Below are 16547 nucleotides of genomic sequence, written 5' to 3' on the forward strand. Positions count from 1 at the left end.
TCATGCTCCGATTGTATTCTCCACTCCGTTCTCTTGAGTACGTTTTTGTGTGGACGCGAGTGAGGAGAATGCATAAAGCAATACATTTAAGAAGCACTCGCACTCCCCCTACTGTATTACCTCACGCTTCACAGCCCCATTCACTGAACCTCCTTCCAGCCAGGACAATGGCAACAATAGACGAATCAAGATATACACAAAGCAAACGTTTGACGTCACAATTATCAGCTAGATATGTGAATCGTAACAATTTAGCTAGCCAGATAGCTAAACAGGACAAAAATGACCTAAAACGAATAATATGTAAGATAGATGTCAATTCTTCATGGTTACATTAGCTAGCTAACAATGCTTTGTTGCTATCTGGCTAGTTAACAGTACTAGTAGCTAGCCAGTCAGCCCTATTGACTAATTATGGGCTTGCGATCTAAGGTACTTAGGCAGGTAACGTTAAACATGCCGAACAATACCAAATTACTCATGAACCATTAAGAGGGATCCCCATTTAAGTGATTTATTAAAAGGTAAAACAAAAAGAGCAGGAGTCATACATATATTTCTATCTCTATATTTATACATATTGAAAATAATTGGTATGTAGCACAGTTCTCTAGCACATACAAGTGCAAGCTAAGTATCTGAAGTGAACTGCCTCAACTCCTCTCTAACTACAGACTCCATCACTCTCCATCTTATTATTATCATCTGAAGCTTTGGAAGCCATCGGCCAAGTATGTAACAGATCACCTTGAGTTTATTTGAGTTTTTAAAGCTACTTTGAGATTCTGTGTGTAATGAAAAGTGCTATATAGAATAAATTATAATTATTATTATTTATCCTACAGGGGAGGAGGAGCCCTTGTCATAATGGCTTTGCGATATGATGGACAGCCTTCTGTTTGCTACTAAACAGGTCCTAATATCTTAGTCTGTGTGCCAGTTCATTCTCTCTTTTGACTTTGTTGTGGCAAGCAGAAACACACTGGAATTTAGGAAATCCCACCAAACCACCGAATTATTACTTCAATTAAAGGGACAAATTATGTGGTCGCTTGGGGTAATGCAAAAATCCCCTTTGGTTATCACATGTAGGCACATGTGTAGTTTATGAGACAGATCTTTGATTTAGTAGCTGTTCATTTGTTAGTAAATGTTGGGAGCTGTGACTCTTATTTATTCTACTGGAAGGCTGTCCTCTCCTCTGCTTACAGTAGAAAGGCCTTGGAGCGATCCACTGAGACGCAGTGAGCATAAGCACGACAAAAGACAGGAAAACAGTGACCATGTTTCGGGCGACTAACATGCATTTCCCCACGATCAACTGATCCTAATGTTATTCCACAGACAGCCAGCAGGGGGAACTCCAGACTCGCAGGTTTTTCTGCTATCATACACCCAAAACTCACTAACCCAACAATACAACTATTTCCACCACTGGGCTTACTCCTATCACTACTTCAACCTTTACTGAACTACCATGAAAAATACTTTTAGACAGCTGAAGCAAGCATACTTGTTAAAAAGTATCCTTTCTTATGGACGAGGGATTTGGCAGTGCGGTCATTGAGATTTCATACTTCTTGGTGGAGGCACAGGGGGATTAGCTCAAATGGTAGAGCGCTCGCATGCGAGAGGTAGCGGGATCGATGCCCGCATCCTCCAACTATTTAGTTTGGTTCAATCAGCACACATTGTTGTTGTAGCTCTGGATACTAACCCAACAATACAACTATTTCCACCACTTGGCTTACTCCTATCACTACTTCAACCTTTACTGAACTACCATGAAAAATACTTTTAGACAGCTGAAGCAAGCATACTTGTTAAAAAGTATCCTTTCTTATGGACGAGGGATTTGGCAGTGCGGTCATTGAGATTTCATACTTCTTGTTGGAGGAACAGGGGGATTAGCTCAAATGGTAGAGCGCTCGCTTAGCATGCGAGAGGTAGCGGGATCGATTCCCGCATCCTCCAACTATTTAGTTTGGTTCAATCAGCACACATTGTTGTTGTAGCTCTGGACTGATTTAACTAATCGAAGGATTAGTAAACAAATTGAATCAAGCGTGCTTGTCTGGCTCTAAAATGTGAATGTGTGTTGCTGGGGCAACCTGAGGACTGCAGTTGGGAAACACCAGTGGGAAATACGTAGAGTGTGGTGGCAGGTTGAAATATTGATTCAAAATAGACCAAACAGTAGACGACGCTATCGTGGCTGTTCATAATATATTAGGCTAAGTACTGTTTTATACTCTGCACTTTCAATTGTTGTGAGTTCATGACGTATTTCCCATGTAGTGTTTTAATAGGATAATTTAGGGACAGTTCAAAAATTACTGGGTGAGTGGGGGCTTGTAGCTCTCAAACTCTAGGGATGTTTTTCCAAACATACTACGATGCTCCACACTCATGCTCCGATTGTATTCTCCACTCCGTTCTCTTGAGTACGTTTTTGTGTGGACGCGAGTGAGGAGAATGCATAAAGCAATACATTTAAGAAGCACTCGCACTCCCCCTACTGTATTACCTCACGCTTCACAGCCCCATTCACTGAACCTCCTTCCAGCCAGGACAATGGCAACAATAGACGAATCAAGATATACACAAAGCAAACGTTTGACGTCACAATTATCAGCTAGATATGTGAATCGTAACAATTTAGCTAGCCAGATAGCTAAACAGGACAAAAATGACCTAAAACGAATAATATGTAAGATAGATGTCAATTCTTCATGGTTACATTAGCTAGCTAACAATGCTTTGTTGCTATCTGGCTAGTTAACAGTACTAGTAGCTAGCCAGTCAGCCCTATTGACTAATTATGGGCTTGCGATCTAAGGTACTTAGGCAGGTAACGTTAAACATGCCGAACAATACCAAATTACTCATGAACCATTAAGAGGGATCCCCATTTAAGTGATTTATTAAAAGGTAAAACAAAAAGAGCAGGAGTCATACATATATTTCTATCTCTATATTTATACATATTGAAAATAATTGGTATGTAGCACAGTTCTCTAGCACATACAAGTGCAAGCTAAGTATCTGAAGTGAACTGCCTCAACTCCTCTCTAACTACAGACTCCATCACTCTCCATCTTATTATTATCATCTGAAGCTTTGGAAGCCATCGGCCAAGTATGTAACAGATCACCTTGAGTTTATTTGAGTTTTTAAAGCTACTTTGAGATTCTGTGTGTAATGAAAAGTGCTATATAGAATAAATTATAATTATTATTATTTATCCTACAGGGGAGGAGGAGCCCTTGTCATAATGGCTTTGCGATATGATGGACAGCCTTCTGTTTGCTACTAAACAGGTCCTAATATCTTAGTCTGTGTGCCAGTTCATTCTCTCTTTTGACTTTGTTGTGGCAAGCAGAAACACACTGGAATTTAGGAAATCCCACCAAACCACCGAATTATTACTTAAATTAAAGGGACAAATTATGTGGTCGCTTGGGGTAATGCAAAAATCCCCTTTGGTTATCACATGTAGGCACATGTGTAGTTTATGAGACAGATCTTTGATTTAGTAGCTGTTCATTTGTTAGTAAATGTTGGGAGCTGTGACTCTTATTTATTCTACTGGAAGGCTGTCCTCTCCTCTGCTTACAGTAGAAAGGCCTTGGAGCGATCCACTGAGACGCAGTGAGCATAAGCACGACAAAAGACAGGAAAACAGTGACCATGTTTCGGGCGACTAACATGCATTTCCCCACGATCAACTGATCCTAATGTTATTCCACAGACAGCCAGCAGGGGGAACTCCAGACTCGCAGGTTTTTCTGCTATCATACACCCAAAACTCACTAACCCAACAATACAACTATTTCCACCACTGGGCTTACTCCTATCACTACTTCAACCTTTACTGAACTACCATGAAAAATACTTTTAGACAGCTGAAGCAAGCATACTTGTTAAAAAGTATCCTTTCTTATGGACGAGGGATTTGGCAGTGCGGTCATTGAGATTTCATACTTCTTGGTGGAGGCACAGGGGGATTAGCTCAAATGGTAGAGCGCTCGCTTAGCATGCGAGAAGTAGCGGGATCGATGCCCGCATCCTCCAACTATTTAGTTTGGTTCAATCAGCACACATTGTTGTTGTAGCTCTGGATACTAACCCAACAATACAACTATTTCCACCACTTGGCTTACTCCTATCACTACTTCAACCTTTACTGAACTACCATGAAAAATACTTTTAGACAGCTGAAGCAAGCATACTTGTTAAAAAGTATCCTTTCTTATGGACGAGGGATTTGGCAGTGCGGTCATTGAGATTTCATACTTCTTGTTGGAGGAACAGGGGGATTAGCTCAAATGGTAGAGCGCTCGCTTAGCATGCGAGAGGTAGCGGGATCGATTCCCGCATCCTCCAACTATTTAGTTTGGTTCAATCAGCACACATTGTTGTTGTAGCTCTGGACTGATTTAACTAATCGAAGGATTAGTAAACAAATTGAATCAAGCGTGCTTGTCTGGCTCTAAAATGTGAATGTGTGTTGCTGGGGCAACCTGAGGACTGCAGTTGGGAAACACCAGTGGGAAATACGTAGAGTGTGGTGGCAGGTTGAAATATTGATTCAAAATAGACCAAACAGTAGACGACGCTATCGTGGCTGTTCATAATATATTAGGCTAAGTACTGTTTTATACTCTGCACTTTCAATTGTTGTGAGTTCATGACGTATTTCCCATGTAGTGTTTTAATAGGATAATTTAGGGACAGTTCAAAAATTACTGGGTGAGTGGGGGCTTGTAGCTCTCAAACTCTAGGGGTGTTTTTCCAAACATACTACGATGCTCCACACTCATGCTTCGATTGTATTCTCCACTCCGTTCTCTTGAGTACGTTTTTGTGTGGACGCGAGTGAGGAGAATGCATAAAGCAATACATTTAAGAAGCACTCGCACTCCCCCTACTGTATTACCTCACGCTTCACAGCCCCATTCACTGAACCTCCTTCCAGCCAGGACAATGGCAACAATAGACGAATCAAGATATACACAAAGCAAACGTTTGACGTCACAATTATCAGCTAGATATGTGAATCGTAACAATTTAGCTAGCCAGATAGCTAAACAGGACAAAAATGACCTAAAACGAATAATATGTAAGATAGATGTCAATTCTTCATGGTTACATTAGCTAGCTAACAATGCTTTGTTGCTATCTGGCTAGTTAACAGTACTAGTAGCTAGCCAGTCAGCCCTATTGACTAATTATGGGCTTGCGATCTAAGGTACTTAGGCAGGTAACGTTAAACATGCCGAACAATACCAAATTACTCATGAACCATTAAGAGGGATCCCCATTTAAGTGATTTATTAAAAGGTAAAACAAAAAGAGCAGGAGTCATACATATATTTCTATCTCTATATTTATACATATTGAAAATAATTGGTATGTAGCACAGTTCTCTAGCACATACAAGTGCAAGCTAAGTATCTGAAGTGAACTGCCTCAACTCCTCTCTAACTACAGACTCCATCACTCTCCATCTTATTATTATCATCTGAAGCTTTGGAAGCCATCGGCCAAGTATGTAACAGATCACCTTGAGTTTATTTGAGTTTTTAAAGCTACTTTGAGATTCTGTGTGTAATGAAAAGTGCTATATAGAATAAATTATAATTATTATTATTTATCCTACAGGGGAGGAGGAGCCCTTGTCATAATGGCTTTGCGATATGATGGACAGCCTTCTGTTTGCTACTAAACAGGTCCTAATATCTTAGTCTGTGTGCCAGTTCATTCTCTCTTTTGACTTTGTTGTGGCAAGCAGAAACACACTGGAATTTAGGAAATCCCACCAAACCACCGAATTATTACTTCAATTAAAGGGACAAATGATGTGGTCGCTTGGGGTAATGCAAAAATCCCCTTTGGTTATCACATGTAGGCACATGTGTAGTTTATGAGACAGATCTTTGATTTAGTAGCTGTTCATTTGTTAGTAAATGTTGGGAGCTGTGACTCTTATTTATTCTACTGGAAGGCTGTCCTCTCCTCTGCTTACAGTAGAAAGGCCTTGGAGCGATCCACTGAGACGCAGTGAGCATAAGCACGACAAAAGACAGGAAAACAGTGACCATGTTTCGGGCGACTAACATGCATTTCCCCACGATCAACTGATCCTAATGTTATTCCACAGACAGCCAGCAGGGGGAACTCCAGACTCGCAGGTTTTTCTGCTATCATACACCCAAAACTCACTAACCCAACAATACAACTATTTCCACCACTGGGCTTACTGCAGTCACTACTTCCACCTTTACTGAACTACCATGAAAAATACTTTTAGACAGCTGAAGCAAGCATACTTTTTAAAAAGTATCCTTACTTATGGACGAGGGATTTGGCAGTGTGGTCATTGAGATTTCATACTTCTTGTTGGATGCAACAGGGGGATTAGCTCAAATGGTAGAGCGCTCGCTTAGCATGCGAGAGGTAGCAGGATCGATGCCCGCATCCTCCAACTATTTAGTTTGGTTCAATCAGCACACATTGTTGTTGTAGCTCTGGATACTAACCCAACAATACAACTATTTCCACCACTGGGCTTACTCCTATCACTACCACTACTTCAACCTTTACTGAACTACCATGAAAAATACTTTTAGACAGCTGAAGCAAGCATACTTGTTAAAAAGTATCCTTTCTTATGGACGAGGGATTTGGCAGTGTGGTCATTGAGATTTCATACTTCTTGGTGGAGGCACAGGGGGATTAGCTCAAATGGTAGAGCGCTCGCTTAGCATGCGAGAGGTAGCGGGATCGATGCCCGCATCCTCCAACTATTTAGTTTGGTTCAATCAGCACACATTGTTGTTGTAGCTCTGGATACTAACCCAACAATACAACTATTTCCACCACTGGGCTTACTCCTATCACTACTTCAACCTTTACTGAACTACCATGAAAAATACTTTTAGACAGCTGAAGCAAGCATACTTGTTAAAAAGTATCCTTTCTTATGGACGAGGGATTTGGCAGTGCGGTCATTGAGATTTCATACTTCTTGTTGGAGGAACAGGGGGATTAGCTCAAATGGTAGAGCGCTCGCTTAGCATGCGAGAGGTAGCGGGATTGATTCCCGCATCCTCCAACTATTTAGTTTGGTTCAATCAGCACACATTGTTGTTGTAGCTCTGGACTGATTTAACTAATCGAAGGATTAGTAAACAAATTGAATCAAGCGTGCTTGTCTGGCTCTAAAATGTGAATGTGTGTTGCTGGGGCAACCTGAGGACTGCAGTTGGGAAACACCAGTGGGAAATACGTAGAGTGTGGTGGCAGGTTGAAATATTGATTCAAAATAGACCAAACAGTAGACGACGCTATCGTGGCTGTTCATAATATATTAGGCTAAGTACTGTTTTATACTCTGCACTTTCAATTGTTGTGAGTTCATGACGTATTTCCCATGTAGTGTTTTAATAGGATAATTTAGGGACAGTTCAAAAATTACTGGGTGAGTGGGGGCTTGTAGCTCTCAAACTCTAGGGGTGTTTTTCCAAACATACTACGATGCTCCACACTCATGCTCCGATTGTATTCTCCACTCCGTTCTCTTGAGTACGTTTTTGTGTGGACGCGAGTGAGGAGAATGCATAAAGCAATACATTTAAGAAGCACTCGCACTCCCCCTACTGTATTACCTCACGCTTCACAGCCCCATTCACTGAACCTCCTTCCAGCCAGGACAATGGCAACAATAGACGAATCAAGATATACACAAAGCAAACGTTTGACGTCACAATTATCAGCTAGATATGTGAATCGTAACAATTTAGCTAGCCAGATAGCTAAACAGGACAAAAATGACCTAAAACGAATAATATGTAAGATAGATGTCAATTCTTCATGGTTACATTAGCTAGCTAACAATGCTTTGTTGCTATCTGGCTAGTTAACAGTACTAGTAGCTAGCCAGTCAGCCCTATTGACTAATTATGGGCTTGCGATCTAAGGTACTTAGGCAGGTAACGTTAAACATGCCGAACAATACCAAATTACTCATGAACCATTAAGAGGGATCCCCATTTAAGTGATTTATTAAAAGGTAAAACAAAAAGAGCAGGAGTCATACATATATTTCTATCTCTATATTTATACATATTGAAAATAATTGGTATGTAGCACAGTTCTCTAGCACATACAAGTGCAAGCTAAGTATCTGAAGTGAACTGCCTCAACTCCTCTCTAACTACAGACTCCATCACTCTCCATCTTATTATTATCATCTGAAGCTTTGGAAGCCATCGGCCAAGTATGTAACAGATCACCTTGAGTTTATTTGAGTTTTTAAAGCTACTTTGAGATTCTGTGTGTAATGAAAAGTGCTATATAGAATAAATTATAATTATTATTATTTATCCTACAGGGGAGGAGGAGCCCTTGTCATAATGGCTTTGCGATATGATGGACAGCCTTCTGTTTGCTACTAAACAGGTCCTAATATCGTAGTCTGTGTGCCAGTTCATTCTCTCTTTTGACTTTGTTGTGGCAAGCAGAAACACACTGGAATTTAGGAAATCCCACCAAACCACCGAATTATTACTTCAATTAAAGGGACAAATTATGTGGTCGCTTGGGGTAATGCAAAAATCCCCTTTGGTTATCACATGTAGGCACATGTGTAGTTTATGAGACAGATCTTTGATTTAGTAGCTGTTCATTTGTTAGTAAATGTTGGGAGCTGTGACTCTTATTTATTCTACTGGAAGGCTGTCCTCTCCTCTGCTTACAGTAGAAAGGCCTTGGAGCGATCCACTGAGACGCAGTGAGCATAAGCACGACAAAAGACAGGAAAACAGTGACCATGTTTCGGGCGACTAACATGCATTTCCCCACGATCAACTGATCCTAATGTTATTCCACAGACAGCCAGCAGGGGGAACTCCAGACTCGCAGGTTTTTCTGCTATCATACACCCAAAACTCACTAACCCAACAATACAACTATTTCCACCACTGGGCTTACTCCTATCACTACTTCAACCTTTACTGAACTACCATGAAAAATACTTTTAGACAGCTGAAGCAAGCATACTTGTTAAAAAGTATCCTTTCTTATGGACGAGGGATTTGGCAGTGCGGTCATTGAGATTTCATACTTCTTGGTGGAGGCACAGGGGGATTAGCTCAAATGGTAGAGCGCTCGCTTAGCATGCGAGAGGTAGCGGGATCGATGCCCGCATCCTCCAACTATTTAGTTTGGTTCAATCAGCACACATTGTTGTTGTAGCTCTGGATACTAACCCAACAATACAACTATTTCCACCACTTGGCTTACTCCTATCACTACTTCAACCTTTACTGAACTACCATGAAAAATACTTTTAGACAGCTGAAGCAAGCATACTTGTTAAAAAGTATCCTTTCTTATGGACGAGGGATTTGGCAGTGCGGTCATTGAGATTTCATACTTCTTGTTGGAGGACCAGGGGGATTAGCTCAAATGGTAGAGCGCTCGCTTAGCATGCGAGAGGTAGCGGGATCGATTCCCGCATCCTCCAACTATTTAGTTTGGTTCAATCAGCACACATTGTTGTTGTAGCTCTGGACTGATTTAACTAATCGAAGGATTAGTAAACAAATTGAATCAAGCGTGCTTGTCTGGCTCTAAAATGTGAATGTGTGTTGCTGGGGCAACCTGAGGACTGCAGTTGGGAAACACCAGTGGGAAATACGTAGAGTGTGGTGGCAGGTTGAAATATTGATTCAAAATAGACCAAACAGTAGACGACGCTATCGTGGCTGTTCATAATATATTAGGCTAAGTACTGTTTTATACTCTGCACTTTCAATTGTTGTGAGTTCATGACGTATTTCCCATGTAGTGTTTTAATAGGATAATTTAGGGACAGTTCAAAAATTACTGGGTGAGTGGGGGCTTGTAGCTCTCAAACTCTAGGGGTGTTTTTCCAAACATACTACGATGCTCCACACTCATGCTCCGATTGTATTCTCCACTCCGTTCTCTTGAGTACGTTTTTGTGTGGACGCGAGTGAGGAGAATGCATAAAGCAATACATTTAAGAAGCACTCGCACTCCCCCTACTGTATTACCTCACGCTTCACAGCCCCATTCACTGAACCTCCTTCCAGCCAGGACAATGGCAACAATAGACGAATCAAGATATACACAAAGCAAACGTTTGACGTCACAATTATCAGCTAGATATGTGAATCGTAACAATTTAGCTAGCCAGATAGCTAAACAGGACAAAAATGACCTAAAACGAATAATATGTAAGATAGATGTCAATTCTTCATGGTTACATTAGCTAGCTAACAATGCTTTGTTGCTATCTGGCTAGTTAACAGTACTAGTAGCTAGCCAGTCAGCCCTATTGACTAATTATGGGCTTGCGATCTAAGGTACTTAGGCAGGTAACGTTAAACATGCCGAACAATACCAAATTACTCATGAACCATTAAGAGGGATCCCCATTTAAGTGATTTATTAAAAGGTAAAACAAAAAGAGCAGGAGTCATACATATATTTCTATCTCTATATTTATACATATTGAAAATAATTGGTATGTAGCACAGTTCTCTAGCACATACAAGTGCAAGCTAAGTATCTGAAGTGAACTGCCTCAACTCCTCTCTAACTACAGACTCCATCACTCTCCATCTTATTATTATCATCTGAAGCTTTGGAAGCCATCGGCCAAGTATGTAACAGATCACCTTGAGTTTATTTGAGTTTTTAAAGCTACTTTGAGATTCTGTGTGTAATGAAAAGTGCTATATAGAATAAATTATAATTATTATTATTTATCCTACAGGGGAGGAGGAGCCCTTGTCATAATGGCTTTGCGATATGATGGACAGCCTTCTGTTTGCTACTAAACAGGTCCTAATATCTTAGTCTGTGTGCCAGTTCATTCTCTCTTTTGACTTTGTTGTGGCAAGCAGAAACACACTGGAATTTAGGAAATCCCACCAAACCACCGAATTATTACTTCAATTAAAGGGACAAATTATGTGGTCGCTTGGGGTAATGCAAAAATCCCCTTTGGTTATCACATGTAGGCACATGTGTAGTTTATGAGACAGATCTTTGATTTAGTAGCTGTTCATTTGTTAGTAAATGTTGGGAGCTGTGACTCTTATTTATTCTACTGGAAGGCTGTCCTCTCCTCTGCTTACAGTAGAAAGGCCTTGGAGCGATCCACTGAGACGCAGTGAGCATAAGCACGACAAAAGACAGGAAAACAGTGACCATGTTTCGGGCGACTAACATGCATTTCCCCACGATCAACTGATCCTAATGTTATTCCACAGACAGCCAGCAGGGGGAACTCCAGACTCGCAGGTTTTTCTGCTATCATACACCCAAAACTCACTAACCCAACAATACAACTATTTCCACCACTGGGCTTACTCCTATCACTACTTCAACCTTTACTGAACTACCATGAAAAATACTTTTAGACAGCTGAAGCAAGCATACTTGTTAAAAAGTATCCTTTCTTATGGACGAGGGATTTGGCAGTGCGGTCATTGAGATTTCATACTTCTTGGTGGAGGCACAGGGGGATTAGCTCAAATGGTAGAGCGCTCGCTTAGCATGCGAGAGGTAGCGGGATCGATTCCCGCATCCTCCAACTATTTAGTTTGGTTCAATCAGCACACATTGTTGTTGTAGCTCTGGATACTAACCCAACAATACAACTATTTCCACCACTGGGCTTACTCCTATCACTACTTCAACCTTTACTGAACTACCATGAAAAATACTTTTAGACAGCTGAAGCAAGCATACTTGTTAAAAAGTATCCTTTCTTATGGACGAGGGATTTGGCAGTGCGGTCATTGAGATTTCATACTTCTTGTTGGAGGAACAGGGGGATTAGCTCAAATGGTAGAGTGCTCGCTTAGCATGCGAGAGTTAGCGGGATCGATGCCCGCATCCTCCAACTATTTAGTTTGGTTCAATCAGCACACATTGTTGTTGTAGCTCTGGACTGATTTAACTAATCGAAGGATTAGTAAACAAATTGAATCAAGCGTGCTTGTCTGGCTCTAAAATGTGAATGTGTGTTGCTGGGGCAACCTGAGGACTGCAGTTGGGAAACACCAGTGGAAATACGTAGAGTGTGGTGGCGAGTTGAAATATTGATTCAAAATAGACCAAACAGTAGACGACGCTATCGTGGCTGTTCATAATATATTAGGCTAAGTACTGTTTTATACTCTGCACTTTCAATTGTTGTGAGTTCATGACGTATTTCCCATGTAGTGTTTTAATAGGATAATTTAGGGACAGTTCAAAAATTACTGGGTGAGTGGGGGCTTGTAGCTCTCAAACTCTAGGGGTGTTTTTCCAAACATACTACCATGCTCCACACTCATGCTCCGATTGTATTCTCCACTCCGTTCTCTTGAGTACGTTTTTGTGTGGACGCGAGTGAGGAGAATGCATAAAGCAATACATTTAAGAAGCACTCGCACTCCCCCTACTGTATTACCTCACGCTTCACAGCCCCATTCACTGAACCTCCTTCCAGCCAGGACAATGGCAACAATAGACGAATCAAGATATACACAAAGCAAACGTTTGACGTCACAATTATCAGCTAGATATGTGAATCGTAACAATTTAGCTAGCCAGATAGCTAAACAGGACAAAAATGACCAAAAAAGAATAATATGTAAGATAGATGTCAATTCTTCATGGTTACATTAGCTAGCTAACAATGCTTTGTTGCTATCTGGCTAGTTAACAGTACTAGTAGCTAGCCAGTCAGCCCTATTGACTAATTATGGGCTTGCGATCTAAGGTACTTAGGCAGGTAACGTTAAACATGCAGAACAATACCAAATTACTCATGAACCATTAAGAGGGATCCCCATTTAAGTGATTTATTAAAAGGTAAAACAAAAAGAGCAGGAGTCATACATATATTTCTATCTCTATATTTATACATATTGAAAATAATTGGTATGTAGCACAGTTCTCTAGCACATACAAGTGCAAGCTAAGTATCTGAAGTGAACTGCCTCAACTCCTCTCTAACTACAGACTCCATCACTCTCCATCTTATTATTATCGTCTGAAGATTTGGAAGCCATCGGCCAAGTATGTACCAGATCACCTTGAGTTTATTTGAGTTTTTAAAGCTACTTTGAGATTCTGTGTGTAATGAAAAGTGCTATATAGAATAAATCATAATTATTATTATTTATCCTACAGGGGAGGAGGAGCCCTTGTCATAATGGCTTTGCGATATGATGGACAGCCTTCTGTTTGCTACTAAACAGGTCCTAATATCTTAGTCTGTGTGCCAGTTCATTCTCTCTTTTGACTTTGTTGTGGCAAGCAGAAACACACTGGAATTTAGGAAATCCCACCAAACCACCGAATTATTACTTCAATTAAAGGGACAAATTATGTGGTCGCTTGGGGTAATGCAAAAATCCCCTTTGGTTATCACATGTAGGCACATGTGTAGTTTATGAGACAGATCTTTGATTTAGTAGCTGTTCATTTGTTAGTAAATGTTGGGAGCTGTGACTCTTATTTATTCTACTGGAAGGCTGTCCTCTCCTCTGCTTACAGTAGAAAGGCCTTGGAGCGATCCACTGAGACGCAGTGAGCATAAGCACGACAAAAGACAGGAAAACAGTGACCATGTTTCGGGCGACTAACATGCATTTCCCCACGATCAACTGATCCTAATGTTATTCCACAGACAGCCAGCAGGGGGAACTCCAGACTCGCAGGTTTTTCTGCTATCATACACCCAAAACTCACTAACCCAACAATACAACTATTTCCACCACTGGGCTTACTGCAGTCACTACTTCCACCTTTACTGAACTACCATGAAAAATACTTTTAGACAGCTGAAGCAAGCATACTTTTTAAAAAGTATCCTTACTTATGGACGAGGGATTTGGCAGTGTGGTCATTGAGATTTCATAATTCTTGTTGCATGCACAGGGGGATTAGCTCAAATGGTAGAGCGCTTGCTTAGCATGTGAGAGGTAGCGGGATCGATGCCCGCATCCTCCAACTATTTAGTTTGGTTCAATCAGCACACATTGTTGTTGTAGCTCTGGATACTAACCCAACAATACAACTATTTCCACCACTGGGCTTACTCCTATCACTACTTCAACCTTTACTGAACTACCATGAAAAATACTTTTAGACAGCTGAAGCAAGCATACTTGTTAAAAAGTATCCTTTCTTATGGACGAGGGATTTGGCAGTGCGGTCATTGAGATTTCATACTTCTTGGTGGAGGCACAGGGGGATTAGCTCAAATGGTAGAGCGCTCGCTTAGCATGCGAGAGGTAGCGGGATCGATGCCCGCATCCTCCAACTATTTAGTTTGGTTCAATCAGCACACATTGTTGTTGTAGCTCTGGATACTAACCCAACAATACAACTATTTCCACCACTTGGCTTACTCCTATCACTACTTCAGCCTTTACTGAACTACCATGAAAAATACTTTTAGACAGCTGAAGCAAGCATACTTGTTAAAAAGTATCCTTTCTTATGGACGAGGGATTTGGCAGTGCGGTCATTGAGATTTCATACTTCTTGTTGGAGGAACAGGGGGATTAGCTCAAATGGTAGAGCGCTCGCTTAGCATGCGAGAGGTAGCGGGATCGATTCCCGCATCCTCCAACTATTTAGTTTGGTTCAATCAGCACACATTGTTGTTGTAGCTCTGGACTGATTTAACTAATCGAAGGATTAGTAAACAAATTGAATCAAGCGTGCTTGTCTGGCTCTAAAATGTGAATGTGTGTTGCTGGGGCAACCTGAGGACTGCAGTTGGGAAACACCAGTGGGAAATACGTAGAGTGTGGTGGCAGGTTGAAATATTGATTCAAAATAGACCAAACAGTAGACGACGCTATCGTGGCTGTTCATAATATATTAGGCTAAGTACTGTTTTATACTCTGCACTTTCAATTGTTGTGAGTTCATGACGTATTTCCCATGTAGTGTTTTAATAGGATAATTTAGGGACAGTTCAAAAATTACTGGGTGAGTGGGGGCTTGTAGCTCTCAAACTCTAGGGGTGTTTTTCCAAACATACTACGATGCTCCACACTCATGCTCCGATTGTATTCTCCACTCCGTTCTCTTGAGTACGTTTTTGTGTGGACGCGAGTGAGGAGAATGCATAAAGCAATACATTTAAGAAGCACTCGCACTCCCCCTACTGTATTACCTCACGCTTCACAGCCCCATTCACTGAACCTCCTTCCAGCCAGGACAATGGCAACAATAGACGAATCAAGATATACACAAAGCAAACGTTTGACGTCACAATTATCAGCTAGATATGTGAATCGTAACAATTTAGCTAGCCAGATAGCTAAACAGGACAAAAATGACCTAAAACGAATAATATGTAAGATAGATGTCAATTCTTCATGGTTACATTAGCTAGCTAACAATGCTTTGTTGCTATCTGGCTAGTTAACAGTACTAGTAGCTAGCCAGTCAGCCCTATTGACTAATTATGGGCTTGCGATCTAAGGTACTTAGGCAGGTAACGTTAAACATGCCGAACAATACCAAATTACTCATGAACCATTAAGAGGGATCCCCATTTAAGTGATTTATTAAAAGGTAAAACAAAAAGAGCAGGAGTCATACATATATTTCTATCTCTATATTTATACATATTGAAAATAATTGGTATGTAGCACAGTTCTCTAGCACATACAAGTGCAAGCTAAGTATCTGAAGTGAACTGCCTCAACTCCTCTCTAACTACAGACTCCATCACTCTCCATCTTATTATTATCATCTGAAGCTTTGGAAGCCATCGGCCAAGTATGTAACAGATCACCTTGAGTTTATTTGAGTTTTTAAAGCTACTTTGAGATTCTGTGTGTAATGAAAAGTGCTATATAGAATAAATTATAATTATTATTATTTATCCTACAGGGGAGGAGGAGCCCTTGTCATAATGGCTTTGCGATATGATGGACAGCCTTCTGTTTGCTACTAAACAGGTCCTAATATCTTAGTCTGTGTGCCAGTTCATTCTCTCTTTTGACTTTGTTGTGGCAAGCAGAAACACACTGGAATTTAGGAAATCCCACCAAACCACCGAATTATTACTTCAATTAAAGGGACAAATTATGTGGTCGCTTGGGGTAATGCAAAAATCCCCTTTGGTTATCACATGTAGGCACATGTGTAGTTTATGAGACAGATCTTTGATTTAGTAGCTGTTCATTTGTTAGTAAATGTTGGGAGCTGTGACTCTTATTTATTCTACTGGAAGGCTGTCCTCTCCTCTGCTTACAGTAGAAAGGCCTTGGAGCGATCCACTGAGACGCAGTGAGCATAAGCACGACAAAAGACAGGAAAACAGTGACCATGTTTCGGGCGACTAACATGCATTTCCCCACGATCAACTGATCCTAATGTTATTCCACAGACAGCCAGCAGGGGGAACTCCAGACTCGCAGGTTTTTCTGCTATCATACACCCAAAACTCACTAACCCAACAATACAACTATTTCCACCACTGGGCTTACTCCTAT

The 16547-nt window shown here is 40.8% G+C and overlaps 9 non-coding genes across 9 annotated transcripts; all 9 read left to right on the top strand.

The window, feature by feature from the left end:
• The first annotated feature begins 1901 nt into the window (after positions 1 to 1901).
• trnaa-agc (transfer RNA alanine (anticodon AGC)) lies at positions 1902 to 1974 on the top strand. Its single transcript has one exon. It is a non-coding gene; the product is annotated as a tRNA-Ala (tRNA).
• A 2339-nt stretch (positions 1975 to 4313) lies between these two features.
• Positions 4314 to 4386, top strand: trnaa-agc (transfer RNA alanine (anticodon AGC)). The gene has a single exon. It is a non-coding gene; the product is annotated as a tRNA-Ala (tRNA).
• A 2346-nt stretch (positions 4387 to 6732) lies between these two features.
• On the top strand, positions 6733 to 6805 carry trnaa-agc (transfer RNA alanine (anticodon AGC)). The gene has a single exon. It is a non-coding gene; the product is annotated as a tRNA-Ala (tRNA).
• A 239-nt stretch (positions 6806 to 7044) lies between these two features.
• trnaa-agc (transfer RNA alanine (anticodon AGC)) lies at positions 7045 to 7117 on the top strand. Its single transcript has one exon. It is a non-coding gene; the product is annotated as a tRNA-Ala (tRNA).
• A 2027-nt stretch (positions 7118 to 9144) lies between these two features.
• Positions 9145 to 9217, top strand: trnaa-agc (transfer RNA alanine (anticodon AGC)). The gene has a single exon. It is a non-coding gene; the product is annotated as a tRNA-Ala (tRNA).
• Positions 9218 to 9456: 239 nt separating this feature from the next.
• On the top strand, positions 9457 to 9529 carry trnaa-agc (transfer RNA alanine (anticodon AGC)). Its single transcript has one exon. It is a non-coding gene; the product is annotated as a tRNA-Ala (tRNA).
• A 2027-nt stretch (positions 9530 to 11556) lies between these two features.
• trnaa-agc (transfer RNA alanine (anticodon AGC)) lies at positions 11557 to 11629 on the top strand. Its single transcript has one exon. It is a non-coding gene; the product is annotated as a tRNA-Ala (tRNA).
• Positions 11630 to 14279: 2650 nt separating this feature from the next.
• Positions 14280 to 14352, top strand: trnaa-agc (transfer RNA alanine (anticodon AGC)). Its single transcript has one exon. It is a non-coding gene; the product is annotated as a tRNA-Ala (tRNA).
• Positions 14353 to 14591: 239 nt separating this feature from the next.
• On the top strand, positions 14592 to 14664 carry trnaa-agc (transfer RNA alanine (anticodon AGC)). The gene has a single exon. It is a non-coding gene; the product is annotated as a tRNA-Ala (tRNA).
• The last annotated feature ends 1883 nt before the right edge of the window (positions 14665 to 16547 follow it).

Source organism: Oncorhynchus mykiss, chromosome 25 (assembly GCF_057628025.1).
Source record: "Oncorhynchus mykiss isolate SJ-2025 chromosome 25, ASM5762802v1, whole genome shotgun sequence".
NCBI classification, from domain to species: domain Eukaryota; kingdom Metazoa; phylum Chordata; class Actinopteri; order Salmoniformes; family Salmonidae; genus Oncorhynchus; species Oncorhynchus mykiss.